Genomic DNA, 26,231 nt, shown 5'->3' on the forward strand with positions numbered 1-26,231 from the left:
AACCTTGACAACCCGCAAGGAGATTTTAAGTAGGAGATTAAAGGAAAGGGAAAGTGTTACTGCAAGTTGGAAGAAACAAGACACTTGTTATGTAGTGGTGGGAAGTTTGGAAACATGGTCTCCTATGATAACATGGAAATAGAATTGTATTCAATGGTTTGGATAATTGAGCCATGGAGATTTCTGGGCAGATTGCTAAAGGTGCCACCCGGTAGTACAGGCTGCTACAGTAGCCTAGAGTAAATGCAAGAAAACAGAGAAATTCTAAAGGAAGGATTAGTGAATATAAAGGAGCCAGGACTTTCTGGGTTTGAAAATAATAGTGTTTCTCATTCTCAGCCTCCCCAGATGGTAAATGAGGCTAAAATTAATAAACGGCTTTGTTGAAGAGATCAGATCTGGGGTATTGTCAGGAAAACATGATCTAAAGATAAAGTCAAGTGTGTGATTTTAAAATCCTTTAAGATCTCAAAAGAAAAAAAAAAACAATAATGAGGTGGTATCTCAAACAGATAAAAGTCCATTTAAGGAAAATAGCAGTGTAGAAGATTCTGAGCTCACCTCCTCCCATGGACACACCAGTTACAAATATACATATAACAAGTTTCTCTAAAAAAGACCTAAGACTAGCAGAATAGCTCTTCCACAACACAGGGGGAAAGGAAGGAAGGAAGGAAGGAAGGAAGGAAGGAAGGAAGGAAGGAAGGAAGAAAAGAAAGAAAGAAAGAAAGAAAGAAAGAAAGAAAGAAAGAAAGAAAGAAAGAAAGAAAGAAAAGAAAAGAAAAGAAAAGAAAAGAAAAGAAAAGAAAGAAAGAAAGAAAGAAAGAAAGAAAGAAAGAAAGAAAGAAAGAAAGAAAGAAAGAAAGAAAGAAAGAAGGGAGGGAGGGAGGGAGGGAGGGAGAGAGGAGAAAAGGAAGGGAGGGAGGGAGGGAGACCACATTCAGATGAATAAAAGGGGCAGCTAAGTGGTATTTCCTGGACTCCCACCATTACCCATAAGAGGAAGAGACATCACAAATGTGTGGCTCCACATTGAGGAGTGAGTGGTCCAAGCCCCATAATGGACACCACAGCCCATGGGACCTGCAGTGGAAAGGACCCCCAAAATGACTGCCTTTGAAATCCAGTGGTGATAACCTCTGGGGGATCAGGAGAGCTATAAAAAACCAAGAGTCCACTCCTAAAGGGCTTGTGAGCTGGCTCACTCACTATGAATCCCTATAGTAGAGGCAGTAGCTTGAGAAGTGCTTGGGTAGTGTGTAAGGAAGATTCATTGACTAGTCAGTGGAGTATACCAAAGGACCAATAGTCAGTTGGATATTTCTCTAGGAACAGAGGATCTAACAGATGTTTTTCGGGAGGGGGGAGGCTTGTTTTTGTGCTTTTTTTTCACTCTCCTTATTCCTTGTTAGCTTGGCACTAGCAGGTGCCATTTTTGATGCTCTCAATTTTCCTTGTTAGTGCCACTCACCCTGTCCTATATCCCCCTGAAGTCCTGCCCTACAGCCAGCCTAGTGCTCATCCACCACAGCCCCTACCCAAAAGACCCAGAATGGGGCCTCACCCTAGCCCAGTGATTTTCTACCATGGCCCTTGCCTTGACAGACTCAGTGAAAAGGTTTGCCCTGGGCTGGCACTCCTCCACCACAGCCCCTACCCTGCCTGACCAGAAGGTGTACACATCTGTGCAGGGGACATCTGTGAATGTCTGTCCAGGGGGCTTACATTTCTGGGTCCCATAAAACTAAAACATTGAGACAGAACTTGGCAGGCTACCACCCTGAGGGCACTGGACAGACTCCCAGCCTTCCAGTGGCAATTTCTTCAATATTGGGAGACAGCTACTTCATTTAATACAAAGATACAAACACAGAGAGGCAGGAAAAATGAGGGGATGTAGGAATATGTTGCAAAACAAAGAACAAGAAAAACCTCAGAAAGTCATTAATGAAATAGAGATAAGCAATCTACCAGATAGCTCAAAGTAATAGTCATAAAAGTGCTCATTAACTTGGGAAAAGAATCAATGGACACAGTGATATCTTTAAACAAGGACCCAGAAAATATAAGAAAGCTTCAAACAGCAGTTATACAGCTGAAGAATATAACTAAAATGAAAAGTACACTATAGGGGTCAACAGCAGACTAGATGAAGCAGAAGAAAAGATTAGCAAGCAGGAAGACAAAGCAATGGAAATCACCCAAAAAGAAAAACTAAATAAATACGATAAAGTGAAGATTCCTTAAGAGACCTTTTCATCAACATCAAGGAGAATAGCATTTGCATGTGTCAGAAGAAGAGAGAGAAAAAGGGCCAGAAAACGTACTTGAAGAAATAATGGCTAAAAATTTCCATAATTTGGGCAAGAAAACAGACATTCAGGCCCAGGAAGCATAGAGAGTCCCAAACAAAATGAACCCAGAGATCCACACCAAGACAGATTGTAATTAAAATGTCCAAAGTTAAATAGAAAAAGAGCATCTTAAAAGCAGCTAGAGAAAAATAGCTTTTTACTTAAAAGGGAAACTCCATAAGGCTATCAGATTTCTCAGCAGAAACTACAGATCAGAAGAGAGGGGTGTGACATATTCAAGTGCTAAATAGAGAAAGGAAAAAAAAAGTTTCCAACCCAGAATTCCCCACTTGGCAAAGTTATCATTCAGAACTGAAGGAGAGATCAGATAAGCAAAGGCTGAAGGAGTACATCACCACTAAACCAGACTCACAAGAAATGTTAAAGAGATTTATGTGAGCTGAAAGAAACAAACTAAGTAATAATAAACATACAAAAGTAAAAATATCACTGGAAAAGGTAAATATGCAGTAAAGAAAGAAAAGAAAGTAGAAAAACATACTTGATAAGAAGTATTTATAAAAAGCTTTATAAGAAGCAAGTATGAAGATTAAAAGACAAAAAATAAAATTAAAACTATAGTAATTAGTCAAGGGATACATGAAATAACAAGATTTAAAATGTGACATCAAAAATATAAAATATGGATGGGTAAATAAAAATGTAATGCTTTGGATATGTTCAAATTTAAGCTGCTATCAAGTTAAAATAGACTGTTATATACATAGACTGCTATATGTGAACCTCATGGTAACCACAAAGCCAATAGTCATAATAAATAAAAGAAAATGAGAAAGGATTCTAAACATAACAATAAAGAAAGCCATCAAACCACAAGGGAAGAGAGAAAGAGTAGAAGGTAACAGAGAGGAACTATGGAAACAGCCAGAAAACTATTAACAAAATGGCAACAGCTACATACTTATCAATAATAACTTTGAATGTAAATGGACTAAACTATCCAAGCCCAGAGTGGTTGAGTGGATTAAAAAAAAAACAAGATTCATCTATAGGCTGCCTACAAGAGACTCACTTCAGAAGTAAGGACAAACACAGATTGAAAGTAAAAGCATGAGGAAAGATATTTCATGCAAGCAGAAATGAAAAGAAAGTTAGTGTAGTTTTGCTTCTATCAGAAAAAATAGACTTTAAAATGAAGACTGTAATAAAGGACAAAGAAGGACATTACATAATGATAAAAGGGTCAAAAAGATCCAGCAAAAAGATATAACATTTGTAAATATGTATGTCCCCAAAACAGAAGCATAAAATATATAAAGCAAATATTATTACTTATGTTGGGGTAATTCAACCTATTCACCTAAGGGGAGGAATTGATAGAAATATAATAAGAGTATAGGACTTTAATATTCTTCATATGTCAATGGATAGATCAATTAGAGTATCAATTAGGAAACACCAACCTTAAACAACATCATATGTGCCTACAGAGTATTTTCTAGGATAGATGAAATGTTAGGCCACAAAACAAGTTTCAATGGATTTAGCAAGACTGAAATCATATTAAGCATCTTTTCTGACCACAATGGTATGAAATTAGAAATAATTTACAAAATAAAGGAGAAGAGAAAAATGTGGAGATTAAACATATGCTACTAAACAACCAATGGGTCAAAGAAACCAAATAAGAAACCAAAAAATACACAGAGACAAATGAAAACAGAAATATGCTATACTAAAATCTTTACAATGCAGCAAAAGTAGTTTTAAGAGGAAAGTTCATAGCAATATAAGCCTACATCAAGACACAAGGAAAGCCTCAAATAAACAATCTAACTGTACACTTAAAGGAATTCAAACAAGAAGAACAAATGGAGCTTAAAGTTAGTTGAAGGAAGGAAATAATAAAGATCAGAGAAGAAATAAATGAAGTGGAAACTAAAAAAGAAATTTAAAAAGATCAAAGAAACTGAGAGTTGGTTCTTTGAAAATGTAAGCAAAATTTTCAAATCTTAGCTAGACTAACCAAGAAAAAGAGAGGTCTCAAAATCAGAAATGAAAGAGAAATTATAGCTAATACCACATAAATATAAAGTATCAAATAGACTACTACAAACAACTATATGTTAACGAATTAGATAAACTAGAAGAAATGGACAAATTCCTAGAAACACACAATCTTCCAAAACTGAATCATAAAGAAATAGAAAATCTGAATAGACTGATTACTGGTAAGGATAAGGAATCAGTAATCAAAAACCTCCAAACAAAAGTCCAGGACCAGACAGCTTCACTGGTGAAATGTATCAAATATTTGAAGATGATTGAAGAACAGGGAGTACTCCCAAAACTCATTTTATAAGGCTGTATTAGCCTGATACAAAAACCAGACAATACTGCAAGAAAAGATAACTATAGAGCAATATCCCTGAATAATATAGATACAAAAATACTCAATAAAATACTAGCAAACCAAATTTAACCGTACCTTAAAAGGATCACACACCATGATCAAGTGGAATTTATTTCAGTGATACAAAGATGGTTCAACATCTGCAAATCAATGTGATGCACCACATTAACAAAATGAAAGATAAAAATCATACGATCATCTCAATAGATGAAGCAAAAATTCAACATCCATTTATGATAAAAACTCTCAACAAAGTAGGACTGGTGGAAATGTACCTCAACATAATAAAGGCTATATATGACAAACCCACAGCTGACTTCATACTCAATGGAGAAAAGCTGAAAGCTTTTTCTCTAACATCAGGAACAAGACAGAAATGCCTACTCTTGCTACTTTTTTTTAAACATTTTATTTAAGGGGCGCCTGGGTGGCGCAGTCGGTTAAGCATCCGACTTCAGCCAGGTCACGATCTCGCGGTCCGGGAGTTCGAGCCCAGCGTCGGGCTCTGGGCTGATGGCTCAGAGCCTGGAGCCTGTTTCCGATTCTGTGTCTCCCTCTCTCTCTGCCCCTCCCCCGTTCATGCTCTGTCTCTCTCTGGCCCAAAAATAAATAAACGTTGAAAAAAAAATTAAAAAAAAAAAACATTTTATTTAAAATCCTAGCCATACCAATTAAGCCAGAAAGAGAAATAAAAGTATCTAAGTCAGAAAGAAAGTAAAATGGTCATGATTTGCAGATGGCATATACTTTATATAGGAATTCCTAAAGCCTCCACCAAAAAATGATTAGAACTAATAAACGATTTCTGTGAAATTGCAGGATACAAAATCAATCTATAGAAATCAATAGCATTTCTATACACTAATAATAGACTAGCAGAGAAATTAAAACAATCCCATTTACAATTCCAACAAAAACAACAAAACATCTAGGAATACATTTCACCAAGAAGGTGAAAGATCTCTACACTGGCAACATTAAGACATGGATGAAGGAAATTGAAGATGACACAAAGAAATGGAAATATATTCTATACTTATAAATCGAAACAATCACTATTATTGACCCAAAGCAATCTACAGATTCAGTGCAACCTCTCAAAATTTCAATGGCATTGTTTTACAAAACTAGAACAAATGATTCACAAATCTGTATGGAACCACAAAAGATCGCAAATAATAGCAAAAGTGACCTTGAGAAAAAAGAACAAGGAGGGAGGTATCATGCTCCATGACCTCAAGCTATAATCCAAAGCTATAGTAATCAAAACAATATGGTACTGGCATAAAAACAGATACAAAGATCAATGGTATAGAACTAACAGCCCAGAAATAGAAGCACACATATATAGATACTTTATGACAAAGGAGCCAGGAACATATAATGGAGAAAAGATAATCTCTTCAATAGATGGTATTGGGAAAACTGGACAGCTGCATGCAAAAAAATAAATAAATAAAATAAAACTAGACCGACCATATTACACCATATACAAGAACTAACTCAAAATTGATTCAAGACTTAAATGTAAGACCTGAAACCATAAAATTCTGGGAGCAAAACATAGGTGGTATACTCCTGACATTGGTTTAGTGATATTTTTGTAAATCTGACACCAAAGACAAGGAAGCAGCAAAAACAAACTACATGAAGCTGAAAAGCTTCTGTACAGCAAAGAAAACCATCACCCAAACAAAAGGTAACCTACTGGATATAAGTAGGTATTTGCAAATCACATACCCACTAAGGGACTAATATCCAAAATACATCAAAACTCATACAAGTTAACACCAAGCAAATAACCTGATTTAAAAATGGGCAGAGGATCTGAATAGATATTTTTCCAAAAAAGACATACAGATAACCAACTGGTCCAAGAAAGGGTGTTCAACATCACAAATCATCACAGAAATTCAAATCAAAACCACAATGAGATAAAACCTCATACCAGTTAGGTTGGTTATTATCAAAAAGACAAGAAATAACAAGCACTGCAGAGCATGTGGGGAAAAGAGAACCCGTACACTGCTGGTGGGAATGTAAACTGGTATAGCTACTATGGGAAACAGTATGGAGATGCTAAAAAGGTTAAGAATAGAACTACCACGTGATCCAGCTATTCCACTTCTGGGTATTTAGCTGAAAAATACAAAATTCTAGTTTGAAAAGATATCTGCATCCTGATATTCACAGCAACATTATTTACAATAGCCAAGCTATGGAAACAATATAAGTGTCCGTCAATAGATGTAGGGACAAAGATGATGTGGCATATATACACAATGGAATACTCAGCCATAAAAAAGAGTGAAATGTCACCACTTAGGATCACATGGATAGACCTTGAGGGTATTATGGTAAGTAAAATAAGCCAGAAGGAGAAAGACAAAAACACTAAGACTTCACTCCTATGTGGAATCTACAAGAACTGAACAAAGCAACACAACAAACTGAAAGACACAAAGAACAGATTGGTGGTTACCATAAGAAATGGGGGGCGGGGGGCGCCTGGGTGGCACAGTCGGTTAAGCGTCTGACTTCAGCCAGGTCACGATCTCGCAGTCTGTGAGTTCGAGCCCCGCGTCAGGCTCTGGGCTGATGGCTCAGAGCCTGGAGCCTGCTTCCGATTCTGTGTCTCCCTCTCTCTCTGCCCCTCCCCTGTTCATGCTCTCTCTCTCTCTCTCTCTCTGTCCCAAAAATAAATAAAAGTTGAAAAAAAAATTAAAAAAAAAAAAAGAAAAGAAATGGGGGGCGGAGGGGAGGGGTGGTGCTAAGGGGCAAAACTGGCAAAGGGGGTCAAATGTATGGTGACAACTGATAACTATTCTTTTGGAGGGGATCACTTTGCAAGGAATATATATGTCTAATATGCTGTTGTAAGCCTTACACTTACATAATGTTATATACTAACTTTACCTTAATTTAAAAAGAAAGAAAGAAAGAAAAAGTCCCTTTAAAGATCTTAAGAGTACATGGAAGAGATCCTCTCTGTTTAAGTGTGGGATTTCTAAGAATCTTAAGGGCATTTCCCCTGCAGCCTAACAAGAAGTCTGAGGTAGATAAGGGCTTATCTCAATGATATTTGTAGCTGTGGCTTTTGTTTGAGTGAGTTAACCCAAGTAAGATCAGTAGGAAATCTGTAACACTTATGAGATAATTGTTTTGAGAGAAACACTGCTAGACATTTCTTATGGAAATGAAAGCATGACTCACAGGGCAGATCCATGAGCCATAGAGAATCATTCTCAGACAGTAGTCCTGAAAACCAATCAAAGAAGCTGCAAAATATGCCTCTCTCGATTACAGAAATCCTATGGACCAGTGACTGATTTGTGCCTCCTATCTTCTCATTTTATTTTTTTAATGTTTATTTGTTTTTGAGAGAGAGAGAGTGAGCCATCAAGGGGCAGAGGGAGAGGGAGACACAGAATCTGAAGCAGGCTCCAGGATCTGAGCTGTCAGTGCAGAGCCCAATGGGGGGCTCGAACCCACGAACCATGAGCTCATGACCTGAGCCGAAGTCAGATGCTTAACCTACTGAGCCACCCAGGAACCCCCTATCCTCTCATTTTTAAATCAAAGTGTCTTTAGTGGTTATCCTATGCCAATTCCACCATGGTATGTTGGATGTTTGTAGGGAATAAAACTGTGTCTACAGACCACACTTCTTTGAATCAAAAGAAACTGTCCTTAGAAGCTCCAAGGAACCTCACCCACTCTTGTACCTGCTTCAGATGATGAGATCCTGGACTTCAGACCTGAGCCTGAAAATGTAATGGGGGGCGGGCGGGGGGGGGGGGGAGACTTTGGTGAGAGTACATTGATGGAAAGGTTAATGTATTTTGCACATATGGGGGAAAGATATGAATTACCATGGCCAAAGGATTGACTGAGGCTGATTATATTTTTTGAAAAACAGTCATAGAAGGGGTGCTGGGGTGGCTCACTCAGTTCCGCATCTGACTCTTGATTTGGGCTCAGGTCATGATCTCATGGTTATGAGATCAAGCCCCACATCAGGTTCCTCACTGGACATAGAGCTTGCTTAATATTCTCTCTTTCCCTCTTCCTCTGTTCCTCCCCTGTTCACATGTATGCTCTCTCAATAAATAAATAAATAAATAAATAAATAAATAAATAAATAGTAAGAAACAAAGATTTTTAAAACATAGTCATGAAATTATTTCAGATCCCATATGTTCTTCTATAACCTTGCTTTCCCCACCAAATTATACAGTGTATTTCTCTTCCTCTTAGACCTTGACTCTCTTGTGACTATTCTAGCCAATAAAGTATGCTGAGAGTAATACTACATAATTCACAACACCAGATCTTTAAAAGGATACAGTTTCCACACGTTCTCTTCATTTAGAACATTGGCCCTGGAGAAGCCAGCAACCATCCCTTGAAGAAGCCCAAAGCAGCCCATGCAAAGAGGCCCACATGGAAGGGAACTTTGATACCTAGCCGAGAGCTAGCATCAACCACCAGAACATGTGAGTGAACAAATGCACAAATGACCCCAGCTCCTAGCCTTCAAGTCTTCCATCGCAGTTTCCAGGAAGCAAGGGAACAGAGACAAGCCATCCTTGATACATCATGTCCGAATTCCTGACTCCCAGACTTTGGAAATGTAATGAGTAATTATATTGTAACATGAAATTTTGGGATAATTTGTTTTGCACTGTTAGATAACCACAACGGTAAAAGGAGTGGCCACCTGCAACACTTTCACTCTGCTCAGTAATCAGATAGATAAAACCATTATGAAAGTGCTTTCATATCCAATAATGTATTTGATGTTTATTAAAAAAGCATGGTAAACATTTTCATTTCTGAATTTACTGTAGCAGATTCTGGTAATAAAAATTAGTGGTCTAAACCCACAGCTTTTAAAATCCAATTGAACCACACAAAACTGAAACCACAGAAATTAAAGTAACTTGACCAAAATCATCTACTAGTAAAAAACAAAGCCACACTTTCTGAGTAAAAATTTTTTCTGACCCAAATTTCCTGCCTATAAATCCAATGCTTATATTAAAAATTAATATCATGTTCATGAATGCCTATGAAACCCAAGTATAAATTAGGGATATTGGCTCCTTCAAAGAAAGAACAACCCAGCATCCCTAGGAATTAAAATTCTTTCATTTAATTATGTGGAAAGAAATGCTTAGGTTACTACCATGCTCCTTGGGAAGTCACCAATTCAATTCCCCATGAATGATATCAGAATGTTTATAGAAAATACAAACATATATCTTACACATCAAACTGACTAGAATATCAACTCCACCACAAGAGTATAAAGTTTGCCTGTTTTGTTATTATATTCCCAGTGACTGAAACAGTATCTGAATTTTGGTAAGTGCTCAGTAACTTTGTGTTACATGAATAGACCTAGAAAAATTTCAAAAGCCATCTTCCCACATTCACTGTCTTACAGACCAAACTGTACCCACCTCTCCATTCATTTCTTAAAGCCCAAATCCTCATTTGGAGCCAGAGCTTTGGGGAGGTAATTCAGTTTAAAAGGAGGCCATTAGAGTGGGACCCTTCTAAGAGATTAGTGCCCTTAAAAGAAAAGGCACCAGAGGACTTTCTCTGGATCTCTTTGCCTTGAGGAAGACACAGGATAAAGACAGCCATGTGCAAGCCAGGAACAGGGCCCTTAGCAGAAACTGAATCAGTCAGCACCTTGATCTTGGACTTCCCAGCCTGCAGAATTGTGAAAAATAAATTCCAGTTGTTTAAGACACCCAGCCTATGGTATTTTGTTATGGAAACCTGAGCTAATAGAACTCTAAGGCTCTAATCAGATAAATTCAGAATAAATTATAGGAAATAAAGTTTCCTTGAAAAACTTCAAACCTCATGGGGAACTTAAAAATTCATGGAAATAAGCTCCCCTATTTTACCAGTGGGGAAAATGAACATCTGCCTCAGGTCACATGACTACTTGACATCATAAACCTGCAGAGGCATCTCCTATTTCAATGTTCTTTTTTAAGTCTGGTAAATTTATTACTTCCAAAGGGCCATGCAGAACTAAAATACAGATTTAGAAAAACTAATGTATCACTAAAGGAGAATATGGTATTTTTTATCATGTCCCTAACCTTTGAAACTAAGATCTCAGGGAACAGTTGTTTTCTTCCATCCCTGTCTCTTGGGTTATTGCTTGAAACAGACACCTTACATGGCGATCTTTGGAAGATACTGCTGGTTTGTGTCTAGGTTTCTTATTGCATATAAGTGGAAACTAAGATTCAGGAATGATAAAGGGGGGGTTTCTAGCCTTGCAGTTACAAAGAGAGAATTATAAAAAGAGGATAATCTTACCTTTATTAACATTTGAGTGATTACCAAGTGCCATACATTGAACTAAGTGCTTTACCACCATCTTTTAAAAATCTCTTATCAACAGTAAGGTAGAAACAACCAAACACATCTCCCATTTATAGATGAGAAAAACAGAGAACGGAAATCATTTGTCCCAAATCAAACAGTGAATTGGTGATAGATTTGAACCCAGGTATGCCTGACTCTTAGGTCTAGGATATAGTTTATAAAGAAAGTGGCTTCTGGTTACTACAGCATGTCCTTTGACCCAATGGGGCTGTTGCCACATCCTCCTTCCCTGAGTTTAGGATTCTGTGATAAGACTCACATTTAATCAGAGGTCCCTCTTAATGAAAACAAAGTACTGTTATGCTAAGTGAAATAAGTCATACAGAGAAAGACAGATACGATATGTTTTCACTCTTATGTGGATCCTGAGAAACTTAACAGAAGACCATGGGGGAAGGAAAGGAGGGAAAAAAAGTTAGAGAGGGAGGAGCCAAACCGTAAGAGACTCTTAAAAACTGAGAATAAACTGAGGGTTGATGGGGGGTGGGAGGGAGGGGCGGGTGGGTGATGGGTATTGAGGAGGGCACCTGTTGGGATGAGCACTGGGTGTTGTATGGAAATCAGTTTGACAATAAATTTCATATTAAAAAAAAACAAAACAAAGTACTTTTGCAAAGAACATTCTTTCCTACTGACCATTACTTCCCTGTCTCCCTTATTCTCCCCAGAACATCTTCATCAATGTTGCACTTCATTACTGACTATAGGGTCTCAGGCTTCATTACACCTACTCTAGAATACCCTCTTGTGTGTTTTTCCTCCGTTTGCTAACATGAGGATTGGGGTGGAGAGAAAGTCAGCAGGCCTTCATTTAGCCAGCTGGTCTTCAGAAGTTCACACACGTCACTGCCAAGATACAGGTCCTAGGAAAGGAGTCTGAAAGTTTGCTACATCCCATTTGTTTTCTTTCAAAGGCCACTGCACTGGCTGTAAACAGATATCTGTAAGGCTACATATGAGGATATTTACTCCACACCTACCCACAGATGTCTTTACCAAGTTTCATAGCATAAGTTTGATTTCTTTCCCAAGCTTCAATTTGTAAGTAGGGATTCACAAAAGTTATGGCTGAATACATACTATAATTATGACTTATGACAGCTAATATTTGAATACTCACATGCTAGACAATATACAAAATACTTAATAATACCTCATTTAATGCTCACATGAACCCTTTAATGTAGGCATTATCATTATCCCCCTTCTAGGAATGAATAAGCTAAGAATCAGAAGGGCAAGTCACATAGCTAATAAAACATGGAGTTGGCTTTAAAGTCAAAGTAGAGCCTATGTTCTTTACCACCGTTTAATAAAAGCTAATAGAGATGATTATGATATTGTTAAGGATAACAACAACAGCAACAAAAATCACAGCCACACTCCCTGCATTGTGACAAGTACTTTACATGCACCATTTCATTGAGCCCTCCCAGTTCTTCATGGGATGTGGTATCAGTATCTTCAGCTTACCTGAAGAAACTGAGTTTAGAGAAGTTAAACACCTTTCTCAGTACTGCACAGACGATGACAACACCAGGACGGGGCCAGTGCCAGTCCAACCACCCAAGCTCTTATTGATTACTAACACTAGCACCTTATTTTAAAGGTAGGGAAATGGAGGCTCAGAGAGGGAAAGGGCCAGACCCCTATACCCACAACAAACTCGTTGAGAAATCTGGTGGTGACATCCCCCAAGCCTGGATCACCGACTCCCAGGCAAGTGTTCTCTCCTTAGTGCCACCTATGAGAAAACTCAACCAGGTCTCATTTCAAGCAGTGGAGGAATGTTCTGAGAAACAGTGGGGGCAGAGTGGCCCTGGAGCCAGAAAATAAGAACTGAACCATGTATTAGCTGCTTCACTTTGACTAAGACACTTAACTTGTCTCTGGCTCTTCCTCCGTCACTAGAGAACTTATTATGTGATTGGAAAGTTTTTCCATTAGAGACTATTCCAAGACAGTGAGTAGGCAAGAGCTAAATTAGGCTGTAAAAATATTAACTGCTATCATTTGAGACTGAATAGATCTCTATGGGTCAAAGTAATAAAAAGTGCCTTAATTGAGAAGGTGGCACCTAAGGTTGGCTCTGCACTATATTAGAACAGTAACTTCTTTTTAAATTATGTTATTACTATGTATCAGGTCCTGAAATAGGTAATTTACATATATGGTTTCAGTTTTTCCTTATGAAACCCTATACATTTACTATTATTATGGTTCCTGTTCTGGAGGTATAGTAACTGAGGTCCAGAATGGTGCATGTTTAAAGAGCTGGTAGATGACACAGCCAAGATTCAAACTGGGATTTAGACTCCATCACTGCATTACGCTTCCTCTCTGGGCTGGCTGAAAAGACAACTGTGGGAATGGCTCTGTGAAAGCAACAGGCATCCAGAGAGTTAAATTCTCCATTGAAACTAGCAATACATGCATTCTATAATATGAGATTTGGTACTGAAGACACCCTAACATGATATTCTAGTTGTGCCTTGTGCTTTCAGACAGGGCAAGCATCACCACCATACTGTTTCATGCTTGAAGGATACTCCCAAAGTCAGACATCTAGATAATCATCCCCTCTTTCCATGGCAGTGCTTCTTCCTTAATCCCTTGCCTTGAAACCCTGTTTAAATTCATGGACATCCAGGTCTCAGGTAATAACTGCTTTGTCTACCTTATACATATCTGTTCTATAGGCCACAGATTATAAATAAGGGTGCTGAGGGTCTCTTTCACAGACAGAAAACTATAAATACAAGGTATATGGAAACCTAGAATAGAAGGCCTGGAACCTTCTATGTATTCATAGACACACAGCCAAATGGAAAGTGGAATGCATAGCCTTTGTGCCCAGAACAGTACTTTAGGTGGAAGAAACCTTGGAAGTTGGTTAATCCAAACCACTCATGTTACAGACAGGAAAACCAAGAAGCAAAGGATAGAATGATTTGAACAAATTTACACAGACAGCCAATGCTGACCCTAGGCCAGCACCCAACTTCCAGATTTTTAATTTTCTGCTCTTTCTTCTTCACCATGCTACCTTCTCCCTCACATTTCTATCACTGTTAGGTCTACCCCATTGCTTCTCATTTGAATTACTTGCCAGCTTACCTGAAGCCATGCCCCCATAATCCGTTGCTTTTTAACTATCTGTCCCTTATTAAAGCACTCTCTTTGCTGGCCTTTTTACCCTCTGCATACTTGGTTCCCTCAGAGAGAGGCACTAGAAAGTTGTCATTAACTGACAGGATGCTGATGGGACTCTCCCACATGTGAATGTGCCCATCCTACTGATTTGGCCTTGGATACACCATGCAGCATAGGCCTTCTTTTTGACAGAAAGACCAAGAGGATTCTGAAGCAGGACAACTATCAGTGTGTGGGAAAAGAATAGCCTGCTGTGAGCGGAACAGCTTCTCAGTATAAAAACTCATTTGATTTTACATAATGGAGGCTGAGAGAACTCAGAGTGAATGATGGTGGAAGTCCATTTACATTTTTAATGAATATAACATTTGCTTAGGGGCAATACTTCCTCCTAATAATCTAATCTGTAAAACACACTATTCCTTTTTCTCTTTTTTCAAATCCTTTTCCTTAAGGTCAATAAACAAGGACTTTTCTGCTGCCCAAAGGTTTTACTATCTGTATATCTTTTAAGCATAAAATCAAGACTGGGCCTTCAATGAATGACTGGTGGAAGCCATATAAGCATTTCCATGAGAGTTAATAGACTGAGTGACTCCTGGGATTCTGTCTTCTTCAAATGCAAAGAATTCTCAATGGAGACAGATTCCCTAGCCAGACCTCCAAACTCCCCTTCCCTTGCAGGGTAAGGAAAAGAAAGAAACATTGCCTGACAAGAATGACTTCACAGATGCTTCAGTGATTCCCAAGGTGATTCCACAGAGAAACCTGCACTCCCTTCAGGCACCTGGGGCCACGTGACCTGAGTGTGCTGCACATTTGTTACTCAATGAAATTACATGTTTGAAACAGAATCAACTGAGGACGTCCAGAGTCATGAGAGAGAGGCCTGGCAGGAGAAGAGATGATTAATTTTCTTATCACTAGCTTCTCCAGCAAGGGTTTAGAGGGACCTTGTATAATTTAATTCTGCCAGGGTTGTATAGTAGAAAAAATACAAATGAACAAAAAATTAGTTATGACCCCTCCCATCCTGTGACCATATCAAGGGACATACTCTTACCCTCCATCCCCAAACATCCACCAAGGAAAACAAGACTTCATGGGAGACTCTGACTCCTCGTTTTGTTCCTTCCTTTACTTGATCAGGTCGTCACACTTTTTAGAACCTTGCTTACCTATCCTTAAAACTACGAGAGAGGGTTTGCTTCACCTTCCTTCTGTACTTTCTCCATTACCACTGGGACAGGAGCAGAAACATGAATTATCAGGAGAGTTATCAGGCTGATATCTAGACCAGTGTTCCCAAAATTTGGTTGCATACTGTCTTCAGTAAGTAATTTTTAACTGTGCATGCTCAGTATATTTATGAATCCATACAGACCCCATATAATGTATATTATAAACATATACAAAAATTTTAAATACTTAAACCAATATATTAAAATACAAGTGAATATAAGTTCTAACTCCCTCCCCCCAAGCCTCCGTGTTGCCACCACTCAGTATGCAGACATTCCATTTTGAAAACCTGTGATCGAAACCATCACTGAATGACCTCTCCTTTCAATGGGTATCACCCCAGAATCAGACAACCAGTGAGAGAGCAACTGTCGTGCTCAGGTAAAGGGCAGGTAGTGTGGGAGCTTTAACAAGTTGTCACATCTTGAATGCCCTACGCTTGTGAAAAGCTAACTGTTCAATTGTTGGTTAGGGGTTATAACAGTTCTACCATCTAAATAACCCTTTCCTGGCTCTTTGGATCTGAAGTGTTCCTTTTTCTCCAATAAATCCCTGTAATGAATTTGTTGAGTACCAGGCATGTAGTAGGTGCTTTATAGGTGTTCTTACTTGTGTAATTTTAGTAACACTAAGAGAGAAGGAAATTAGTTTCCTTTTTACCAGATTAGCAAAAAAGAAAATTGGTTGAAATCTCACCGTTATTAAGTTGTAGACCTAGAACATTCAAACCCTAGTGTTATGCTAAATTGTTATGCTAAATTATGTCAACTACACTGTCTTTACAATAATACAAATCACCTGTGCCATTCTCTGACATTTAACACGTACTACCTTCTACAATAGTAATTAGCTGGACCTTCAAGCTCCTTCAGCAAGCCATTTCTGAGAGTTCCTACTGTGATATTGTCTCTTTTAGCACTGAAATTCCTCCATGAACTTACACTGAGTACTTGCTATATTCCAAGAATAGCACATAAGCTATCTCACTCAATTGTCCTGGTCATTTTTCAGCATTTTGTAATTATACTCATCTTAAAAATGAAAAAAAAAAAGTCATAGATCAGTTAAAAACTTTCTAACCAAGATATTAATTTTGTAAGGAATGGAGTCAGGATTTGAATTGTGCCTAAGTCCCAAAACCTTGTACCATTGGATCTCTTCATATGCCCCTTACTATGTGTTGGTCCCTCACTATACATCTCACTGATGAGCTTCACACTTTCCTGTTATGTGTGACTGGCATCTCTATTAGCATCAGTTACATGGTATATTGCAAGTGAGTGACTCAGCACAATGATGGTTTATTCTTCTGTGATGTGCTACTTTAGAAAAAGGATAATTGCTGTTAGATGCTAAAGAATATACTGTACTTCATTTCATATATATATATATATATATATATATATATATATATATATATGGAATTATATATATGGGGCCTTTCTGCCTGCCTCCTTTCAGCCTAGTTTAATATTTTCAAGGTTCATACATATTAGAGCATGTACTAGTACTTCAGCCCTTATTATAGTGGAGTAATATTTCACATTTCACTGTATGGATATACCACATTCTGTTTATCCATTCATCATTTCATGGACATTTGTGTTGTTTCACTTTTTGACTATTATGAATAATGCTGTTATGAACATTTGTGTGAAAGCTTTTGTGTGGACATATGTTTTAATTTCTCCTTGATAGATGCTTTGGGCAAAAGGGACAGAAAGAATATTTTAGGAAATGATGGCCAAAAATTTCTCAAACTTGATGAAAAATATTAATCTATACATCTAAGAATGCTAATGAACTCCAAGAAGGATAACTCAAATAGCTCCACATCTAGACACATCATATTCAACTATTGAAAATCAAAGACAAAGGTATAATTTGAAAAGCTGCAAGAGAAAAATTATTCTTCACATACAAAGCATCCTCATAAGATTAAGAGCATACTTCACATCAGAAACCATGGAGGTGAGAACAAAGAGAAGTGACATATTCAAAGTGCTCAAAACATATCAAGGGGCACTTAAGTGGCTCAGTCAGTTAGGCATCCAACTCTTGATTTCAACTCGGGTCATGATCTCACAGTTCGTGGGTTCGAGCCCCATATCATGCTCTGTTCTGACAGTGTAGAGCCTGATTGGGATTCTCTCTCTCTCAAAACAATAAATAAACCTAAAAAAAGAATACCAATCAAGAATTCTATACCCGGCAAAACCTAGGCAAATCTGTGAAGACAGAAAGATGAATGGTTGCCAGACACTGTGGGATAGGAGAGGTAACTACTAATGGGTACAAGATTTTATTTATAGGGTGATAAGTATATTATACAATTACCAGTGATGATTTCATAACTCTGTGGATATACTAAAATCTGATGATTTGTACGGTTTAAAGGAGTGAATTTTGTGATATGTGAATTATATCAAAATAAAGCATTTTCTTAAAAAATGGGATCTGGTACATAGTAAATACTACATTAGGGACAGCCATTACTCTCTATTCTTTATATTATTTTTATTGTTTTTAGTTTTACTTTTATTCATATCATGGATCATTCATATCATGGATCTGTGTGGAGAATGAATTGTTTGGGGGCAACTGGGTAAGAGATGGGTGCAGTACATTAAGGTAAGAGAAAATGGTAGCATGGATGAGATGACTGTGCAGATGGAGAGAAGTGGCAGGATTCAGGATAAATTCTGAAGTAGAGTGCCCATGGTGTGAAAGAAAGCACTCTCTTTGGATAGGATTTATGAGTGACTGGATGCCTGTAATAACCTTGGTGAACAAATAACTATCAGCTTCCCCAGTAAATACAGCTGCTATCAAAGGAACCACTTGAGTGGAGACTATTTTCTTTTCCTGTCCAGTTGCTGGCCCCAAACCTATTTCAATCAGGTACCTCTGGTTCTTAAAATAAAAGAAAAAGACTTTTCTCCAAGCTGATTATTATAAAGATTTTCATGTAGGAAGTCTTGAGAACTTCCACACTGAGGAAGTACAATTTGAAGGAAAGGAACCAATTCAGAAGACGAGTGTCTAGCTTCCTAGTTCAGCAAATACTGATTGATTAGATGTTCGGTGGCTCCATCAGTTAAACGTCCAACTTCAGCTCAGGTCATGATCTCACAGCTTGTGGGTTCGAGCCCTGCATCAGGCTCTGTGCTGACAGCTCAGAGCCTGGAGACTACTTCAGATTCTGTGTCTCTCTCTCTGTGCCTCCCCCACTCGCACTCTGTCTCTGTCTCAAAAATAAATAAATATTTTTAAAATGAATTTTGAATACCTTTGCAGATCGTGTGATTACTATAAAGCGCCATTATCATGAGTACCAGAATTCTGCCTTGAATAGTGAAAAAAATTTGATGGTCAGAAAGGAGGATGTTTTACCTTAAGAACAGTTACATGGTCTATAGAACTTATAAAAATTTCAAGAACTGTTTCCACCTACTTTTAAAATTACAGAATTATGGACTAGTATGGTAATTCTTAAGAAACAAACAAACTTGAGATATGAGAAGGAAAGGACACATGGACTCTGTCTTCAAAGGCAAGATTATCCCAGGAAGAAGTGGCAGACTTGCTTCTTGTGGCTTCAGAACTGATGGTTGGATGTCAGTAGAAAAAATATTCTCGTATGCATTTACTAACAAGGACACTATATTAATAAAACATGTTTTTTTTTATTTAAAAAAAAATTTTTTTCAACGTTTATTTTTTTAAGACAGAGAGAGACAGCATGAACGGGGGAGGGGCAGAGAGAGAGGGAGACACAGAATCGGAAGCAGGCTCCAGGCTCTGAGCCATCAGCCCAGAGCCTGACGCGGGGCTCGAACTCACGGACCGCGAGATCGTGACCTGGCTGAAGTCGGATGCTTAACCGACTGCGCCACCCAGGCGCCCCAATAAAACATGTTTTTAATGGTAATTGGAAGCTGGACATTTTGTTGTTTTAGAGTTGTGGGGAGAAATACCAACACAGTAGAAACCCAGTCACTCTGGCCCCATAGTGGTTTGCTCAGCTGACTTTGATGTCTTCATACCATACCCATGATAGGGTAGTCCAATATGATAGCATTTTCATACCTGTACCCATATCTACCCTATAACACCCCAAATTACCTATTCTCCCCTCTAGATAAACTCACAAAATTCAGTTAACTATTTGATGACTGCCCTATATTCCTGGCTCATCTTGATGCATTTCTCTCTTCTTTGAATTCATGTAACATGTACTCTTTGAGTCCCACAATACTATCTCTTTATTATTTCTCTGAACCAATCTAATTTTCTAAGCAGCAAAAGGCAAATCCATATCTTCTTTCTCTTGTGTAGTTCTGGAACAGCATAATGCAAATACAGAAACAAGATAGATGGTAAACAACAGCACAGATCATTTATATTCCAATAACAGGTGACCAGGTACTCCTACATACCTTCTTCAGTTGAAATCCACAACAACCTACTAATGCAGTTGTTGAGAAAACAGAAGTTGAAACATTTAAGTGATGTGTCCAAGGTTTCATAGGTATTAAGTAGCATGAGTTCTACTCCTGCAAAACTGAGCCTTATGTGATTAGGTTATTTTATTATATGGTTTCATAGTGCTCTGGACTTCTATATGCTCTCTGCAGAATAAATAGATCAGCAATCGTTTTTTTGTTTTTAGTTTCTTCCCCATGTAAGTCTAAAAACTCCATATGAGTAAGACTCTGTCTGGTTCGCTTCAGCACTTTCTGTAGTCTCTAGTATATACAGGCACAAACTAAATGTGTGTGGAAGAAAGGGAGAAGAGGGAAATAAGAATTTGGGGTGTTGAGAAATATCAGACTGGATTTTCTAAGTCTAAGTCAAAAAACCTGGATTTTAAGTTCTTCTAGGTTACATCCATTTAGGTAAATTCAGTTAGACTGTTTCTAGGAAAGCAAAGAGGAGCAGTGAAGAGGCAAGTGAGAGAAGGGATCAAGATAGCATAATTCCACACATCATTCCCCTTATGAGCATAGTACCTGGCAGAAGTCCTGTTGGACTTCTGTAGTATTATGTTACCTGCCTAGAGTATTTTTAAGGGTAGTGATAGCCAGACTGAGTTTTTTTTCACATGCTGATTTGAGAGCCTAACTCTTTCCTAAGATGAGGCCTGACTGCCTCATTAGTCTTCAGTAATCCACTCGTACTACTCAACTTTCCTTTTACTTAACACCTTGATATTCTATGATTTTAGAACATAATTTTCCTTTTTTGATTTTTTTTCTAACTCCCAAAATATATATGAGTCTAAGTATAAATAGAAATCACCCTTTCCTTCAAAATACCTGCAAAATACCGTTGGCTAAGAACTTCAAATCAAATTAAAAAATTCACACACACACACACACACACACACACACACACACTCACTCACATCTTGAAGAATTGCATAAGGTGGTCTATAAAATCAATATGGCTGCAATGCACTCAGTACCGATGAGCTGGCCTTGGAAAAAGAGTACTCACCTAAGAAAGCAGAGATTCTCTCCTACTGAAACTGAGGTTAATTAATTACTTTATAGGAAAAGATTTGCTTTCGTGAGGATCTGAGATTTGGTTTTTAAGCCCTTTTACTGACTTCTGTTGTGACCTTCAAAATTTATTCCCCATCTTTGAACTTAATATCATCATCACTTTAAAGAAAGGTCAAAATAAGTGATATATATGCCTGCCTCCATCCTTGGCAAGGCAACTTTCTACTCCAGCTACTCCAAATAAGTATATAAGTCAAAACAGTATGTCATATCAAGACCAGGTTTCTAGCCCATCGAAGACTCTCCAGTAGGAAAATTCTGGTACTACAACTAGCTGCAACTATGACCTGGTTTGAAAAGTTGGGTAATATAGGAAACAAATAGCCCATTTTTGTTTATCATGTTTTTCAAGTGTAACTAAAATTTCCAAGATAACTCCCAAGGCTTCCTTAAGTATACAGTGAAAAATAAAGCCTCATATGGATGGACTTAGGGTATGTCCAGGTCAATTAACGATATCTTTCACAACCCCAGAAACCTTTCAGAAATTTTACCTTTTAAAGGTAAAAATACATCTTTAAGATGTATTTTCTGAGATGATGGGCCTTTTAACTTCCCCTATTAGGAGGCAAATCCTATTGGCAGGGCAACCTCTTAACCTGTGTTTGTTACTCAGGGGCAGAGGTATAGAAATACACAGATTCAGGGCATGAAAGCCACATTTCCTTTTTTCCACAACTTGCCAAGGTAGCCTTCTACACTTAGGCCTTTAGATGTTATAGATAAATATTTCATATGGTTCTGCCCAAAAGGCTGCCCACTTTGCCAAATTTTTTTATCTTGAGCCTCAAAGAAGATGAAGCCTTTTCATTCTATTTATTGAGATACCCAGTCCTGGAAACCTAGGAAGCACAGGAATTCAGAAGAGAAGCCTAGAGCAGAGACAAAGCTGGAAGGTGAGCAGGGGGGAACTTTCTATACCAGTTATGGTTTTATATAAATTAATAAAAATCATATAATTGGCTTTTGTTAAGACTCTGATGAAGCTATCAGAGGAAACAGTCATAAAGCAAGACCTAGGGAATCCTAGACTACACACAAAAAGGATGGTGACTTTCTTCATGACAATACACTTCCATCAACCAACAGTACAGATAGGGCTTGACTCACCAACTCCTTCCATGGTCATCCCCCATGGCTGATCATAGATATTGCTTTGCCAAGATATCACCTATTCTAACTCCCCCACTCACATTTGGAGTGACTGAGGCATAGTAGCAAAAAAAAAAAAAATGATTTGCTTATGGACAAAAAACTGGTTTCAGTGGTTAAAACAAGAATAAAACCTGATAGGGTTCAAGAGAGGCTGCCCCAGAATGAGCCATTTTGGCATGTGGAGTATTTCAAGATGAAGATAACCAAGGCCCAAAAAAGTCAGAAGAATTTTTACCTTTCCTTTTAGTGCCTGGTTCATCTAGCACCAGAAACAAGTACAAAGAGTGTGGGGTGGGTGTGGTAAGCTGGGGGAAGCCCAAGTGGGGCCTGTTTGTTCCACTGTCTCTGCACTGCATGACAAACATTTGTTTGCCAAATGTTTGCTCTTCCCACCTTCCTGTTGTCTGTCTTCCTTCCCTTAGGAGCCCCAGACCCTAACCCCTTCTCCTCAGCTCAGGATGGCATGTAAGCCTCAAATGCCTCTCTTTGAGCCCCCTATCTTTTAGGTTCTCATACATACAAAACTAAATTTTTCTCCTGTTACTCTGTCTTATGCCAATTTAATTATTAGATCAGCCAAAGAACCTAGAAAGGAAGGGAAAGTTTTCCTCCCCTACAAACTTGATCTTTCCTGAATACAACTTAGCTGGTGGCTGTGTTTATGACAGTGTCTTAAATTATATTCATTCTCCCATGAACAATTTTTTTTTCCAGAACCATGTCAACCTGTGAGCAGTCACAAAATTCATAGGAATTACTCAATTCATTCTTTCTTAGGACAGAAAACGACAGAAGTGCCTAAATGAAAAAAACAAAACAAAAACCTTAGAATTCTCCAGTCTTTTCTGCCAAGTGCAGAATTTCACACTAATTCATGTCTGTTCACTTCCCACAACCATGTCTCCCATTTATAATCGCTAAATATGCCAGGTTCACAACATCTCCCCATTTAGGTGCCCTATTTGAATCTGTGTATAAATACTCACTCCTCCAAATGTTCTATTTGAATACACAAAATATTCATTTCAGCACAGAGTGCATAAATTCAGGAATGGAGGCGTGTGGTATACTGCGGAATAGCACTGATTCAGGAGTCAGCTTGTGGAGGTGTGGATATGGTTCAGCTATATATTCACGATAGGACCTCCGGGACATTGGTTTCCTTCACTGAACATGTTTTCTGATCCTAAAACTGGGGTAAATGAGACTTTTCATTTTCCTCTTATGGATGAGAGACTCATAGGAGATTGTGGACACATTTTAAAAAAAAAAAACTGTCCATGATCCTCACATTGAGAATAAAGGAGAGAAACATAAGCAAAGGCATGTATTTAAAAAAAATTACAAGTAATGTGAAGAAAATAAATAAAGAAAGTCAAATAATATGGACTCAGTTCCCATCTTTTCACTATTTGATTGCATTTCTTCTCTGGGATGCAGAATCTCCATTAGTAAAATGTGGGATCAAGACTAAATCTTTTATGTCTCCAGTTTGGTTTCTGGCTGATTGAGTCTGCAGCATTATTAAGCAGTACTTAATTGCAGCCTGAATTTTAGTCATAGCAGTGCTTGAATTAACCCTTCAGAATGCCTTCAGAGTGAGGATTCAGCTACTGTAATGTAAAATATAGGATTATAATCTAAAGCAAAAAAATTTGTAGCAAAAAAACCCCTGATGAAATATGAATAAAGTCTATGGTTAGCTAATAATATTGTTCCAATGTCAATTTCTTCTTAGTTGTACTATATGGTTTTATAGAATGTTACTATTAAGGAAAGCTGGATGAAGGGTTCAGGGGCACTCTCTGTACTATATTCGCAACTTTTCTGTAAGTTTAAATTATTATTCATTAGTAGAAGTAGTATATTTCAAAAGAAGAAGGAAAAAAACACTGTATTCCACAGAAATCACATCAAGTACATGTTGAAAATGCAACATTTCCAATTTCAAAGATAAGGAAATGATAGCCCTGGAGCAAAACTCAGGAGTCTTCTTCCAACAGGCACACAAGGAGTTCCTGATACAAATTTCTTAGTGATCGTAGCTGGAGAAACTTGGAAAAAAAAACACTGATCTGTAACCAAACGAATGATAATATGGTAAATAAAAAATATAACCAAGGCTATAAAAAAGCTCTCAGGTGAGATCTAGGTTTTGGCTCTACCTCTGCCAGTTACTGTTTAAAATTAAGCAAGTTATCTGCTGGGCCTCAGTTTCCTCATTTATAAAGATAGAAGGTATCAGATCTATAGATTTCTAGTGGCCACTCATTCCTGTATAGGACATAAAAAGAAAGTCCAGAATGGTAAATAGTAGTCTTTAAATCCTTACTTTGGTAGCCCTACATCTTTCCCAGCATCTCTGCAGATTCCTTTTCTCTTATGGCATCCAACAGAACTAGGCTTCATGTAGTATCATTCCCATGCATGCAAGTGTCTGGCCCTTCAGTGAGTTAAACACAGCCAAAGGGAGACACAACCATGATGAAAAAACACAGCCAATGTAACAAGGTCAGCAGCAGGGGACATTAGATTTTGAATTTGCTTTATTGAGTAGAGAAGCAGAGACCATAGTTCCGATAGCATGCCCTTTTGCTTTGTGAAATAGAAATCCTAACTTCCATCTGTGAAGGCTCGGGGGAAATGAAATGAGGTCTTTGGCTCTAGGCCTTTCATTAGAAAGCAGTTTTATACCAGACGAGGCCACAGATTCATAGCTACCATGTCTCTACAGAGAGTCTGCCCAAAAGGAGGAGAAACATGGATATAAGTCAGCTCAGAGTCTTGGGATTTTCCCTGGTTTTTTGTTGGACTGGTCTTCTCTGCTAAGTATGTGAGTGCTCACAGACATTAACACAAGTTTATACTTTTCAAACCAGAGAAGATGAGGTGATATATCCAAATAAAAATTCCTATGGGGCAGATAATATGCCAACCTCACCCCATTCAAATTCTGTTGACCTGACTCAACAGTCTACACAGATGAACAATCTTTAAAGTACCTATAAATCAACTTTAAGCAGACAGCATATCAGAAAAACATATGACACTAACATTTTCTGAGTACAAAAATGTTATTTGCTATTGTAGAACATAATTGTACAGCGTATTTAACTTTTCTAAACCTTTGTTTCCTCATTTGTGCAGACAGCTAATAACACATACAAAATTTAATTTGATCTTGACAATAATCCTAGGAGTTTTATTTTATATGACCTTATACACATATATGGAAAAGGTAAGTGAAATTTAACATCTCAATTTCTCACTGTAGACATTAAGTGCAGTAAAGTGTAAGAACTTGGATTTCAACTCAGATCAAACAACTCTAAAACTCACACATCCTTTGGGATGACTCCAGGCAAACAACTGTTAACTATGGTGATTTTCCTAAAAGTCAAAATGAATTTTTCTCTTAAGCATAAAAAGAGAAAATGGGGGGGGGGGATGGTATATCCTCTTTAATATCTGTTTTGTCAGTGTGATAGTTTGTGATTAAGTGTGGTTTCCTTAGAATGAAATGTATTAGCTATATACAAACAGTCCCCTCTTGACATTTGGGAACTGAGATCTACCCTCCAGTGAAGCATAATGAACAGGAAGGATTATATTTATTCATCCCAGAGATGCTGGTCTTCTGGATTAAGAATTAGAGAAGACAGAGTAGGAAAATTAAACAGATTGAGTAAACTGGAAGATGGTAATATAACTAAATCAGGAGTTTGGTTTTCCTTTATGTTTGTTTTGTTTATGTGGAGGGAAGATCACGTTATTTATTTTGCCAGGGCCATTCCTTATTGTTGTGTACATTTTCTGTTTCCCAACATTAGAGGATATCGTTATATACTTGTTGAGATATTATGTTAATTCTCAGGCAGATGACAATAAAGTGACTTGAGGAAGTCTAGCTTTAGAAATGTATCATCATGGGGCGCCTGGGTGGCTCAGTCGGTTAAGCAGCCGACTTCGGCT

The 26,231-nt window shown here is 37.9% G+C and overlaps 1 pseudogene; it reads left to right on the forward strand.

Moving 5' to 3' along the window:
* The first annotated feature begins 1,586 nt into the window (after positions 1-1,586).
* Positions 1,587-26,231, forward strand: part of LOC122479982 — an 83,960-nt pseudogene continuing 59,315 nt past the window's right edge.

Source organism: Prionailurus bengalensis, chromosome A1 (assembly GCF_016509475.1).
Source record: "Prionailurus bengalensis isolate Pbe53 chromosome A1, Fcat_Pben_1.1_paternal_pri, whole genome shotgun sequence".
Classification (NCBI taxonomy): domain Eukaryota; kingdom Metazoa; phylum Chordata; class Mammalia; order Carnivora; family Felidae; genus Prionailurus; species Prionailurus bengalensis.